The sequence below is a fragment of the Mesocricetus auratus genome, unplaced genomic scaffold (genome assembly GCF_017639785.1).
Source record: "Mesocricetus auratus isolate SY011 unplaced genomic scaffold, BCM_Maur_2.0 Super-Scaffold_100022, whole genome shotgun sequence".
NCBI lineage: Eukaryota > Metazoa > Chordata > Mammalia > Rodentia > Cricetidae > Mesocricetus > Mesocricetus auratus.
In genome coordinates this window covers 19,463,916-19,465,949 of record NW_024429203.1, presented here as the reverse complement: position 1 = coordinate 19,465,949, position 2,034 = coordinate 19,463,916, and the positions used below count along the sequence as shown (strand labels likewise).

Below are 2,034 nucleotides of genomic sequence, written 5' to 3'. Positions count from 1 at the left end.
ATTTACAGGGGTGTATGATACACCACTCTCAATCAAGTAAAAGCTATTTTTGTTGCATTCAAATCAGTGTCTCAGATGTATGGATGTGATTTCTACATCTGACCCCGCCCCCATCCTTTGGCCAGTCATCCTATAGCCTTGCTCTGGGCTGGAGACAAAGGAAGGACTCTCACGGGGTTCTGGTGAGCAAATGATAACAGGTTGGACCCAATTAGGACAAGATCCCTGGGACAGATGTTGCTTGTATGCAGAGGAGGGATGAAAGAATTGGTTCCAGAGGCTTGGGACCTGCTTCTAGAAGATGCTAATTGATTTCTTGCTGACAATTTTTTACCCTTAAATGAACAAGAAAGAGAGTATCACCAAGGCTCATGTGTTTCACGGGCTAATGCATATCTGTGTCCAGAGAGAAGTGAAACTGGTCTTTGTTTTTCTCTCCATCAGAAACCTAGTCTCATTTGTCCCAGGCAAAGATTTAATTTCTAGCTGATCTTTGGAGCTTGAAGGGGATAAAGGTTGCCTTCGGAATTACATGTGAGTGCTGCCTCTTGCTCACTCTGGGGATATCCAAAAGCCTGGGACATTCTCTCAAAGGAGAGTTTGAGGAGAGAAACCTATGTGACCCTGCCTGGGTGAGAAGAATCAGACCCAACAACAGAAGAGGTCTCTGGGAGAATCATTCCACCTTAAAACTCTCTCTGTCCCCTGTATCTTTGCCTCTTATTGCTACATCATGCTGGGCTATATCAATCTGGTGACATGACTGTGCTTCAGAAGAGCTCTGTCTTAAACATAACATCACTTACTGCAAGTCAGGCCCTGTTCCCTTTGCATTTTCCCATCAACATGTTTAATCCTCGCAGAATTTCTGTAAGATAGGTGCAATTACTATCCCTGTGCTACAAAGAATCTGAAAGGCAGAGGTCATGTGTAGACGGAACTCGGAAGCCTGCCAGAGTCCCTCACCTCTGTTCTTGTGCCTCCAAACCCTACCACAACGTGAGCCTTAGTACTTACTGTACTGAATTAAGGGCACAAGCGGTGGTCGTGCTGATGCTGTGAGCATGATGCTGAGTGCTCTATAAATATTAGCCGAAGAACTGACAGCCAACAAGATGATTTTAAAGCTGTGGCCTGAGGCCAGCCAGACGGCTCAGCAGGTCCAAGCACCTGCTGCCAAGCCTGATGGCCTGAGTTCGATCCCCAGGAAGCACATGGTGGAAGGAGAGAGCTGACTCTGTCAGTTTGTTCTCTGACCTCCACGGGTGCACTCTGGCAGGGATGTATGCACACACATAAGCACGTAGCAAACAAAAAGCAAGTGAAGCCGTGATTCTATCACAGCAGCCGTCACCACACACACACACACACACACACACACACACACACACACACACACACACACACACGAGGTAACACCAGAGGCAGGGAGGGAACCGCTGAGGAGCTACCTCACCGACTTGGCCATGCAAATCAATTTTAAGATGTATGTCATTTGGGCAACTTAGGAATGCAGGGCCTTGTACCTGCAGGACAACTGTTCTACACTGTACTATAGGCCCAGTCCCCTCCTTTCCATTCTTTTTTCCCCCAGGGGAGAGCGCGAATTCAGTCCCCACCACCACCACAAATTATGCAGTTTCCTGCATTTGGGGAAATCGCAGGGGTCAGCACATCACGAGTGCAATGGATAAGCCTTGTCCTGGGAAAACCACCTTCCTGATCATGGTATCTCCCCTGCCAGGTAAGTATTCCTTTCCATTCTTGGTGTCACTTTCTGTTGCCCCCTCTACTCAAAAACTGATTGCCACTCTTTTGTTTTTCTTTTTCTTTCTTTTTTGTTGTTGTTTTGTTTTATTGAGATGGAGTTTCTCTGTGTAGCCCTGGCTGTCCTGGAACTCTCTCTGTAGACCAGGCTGGCCTCATTGAGATCCCCCTGCCTCTGCCTCCCAAGTGCTGGGATTAAAGGCGTGCACTCCACCTCCCGGCTCACCTTTTCTTTTCTTTTCTTTTTCATAGTGTTGAGCATATGTA

The 2,034-nt window shown here is 47.3% G+C and overlaps 1 non-coding gene across 1 annotated transcript; it reads right to left on the bottom strand.

The window, feature by feature from the left end:
• Nucleotides 1-1,591: 1,591 nt before the first annotated feature.
• LOC121133590 lies at nt 1,592-1,752 on the bottom strand. Its single transcript, XR_005870472.1, has one exon. It is a non-coding gene; the product is annotated as a U1 spliceosomal RNA (small nuclear RNA).
• Nucleotides 1,753-2,034: the final 282 nt, after the last annotated feature.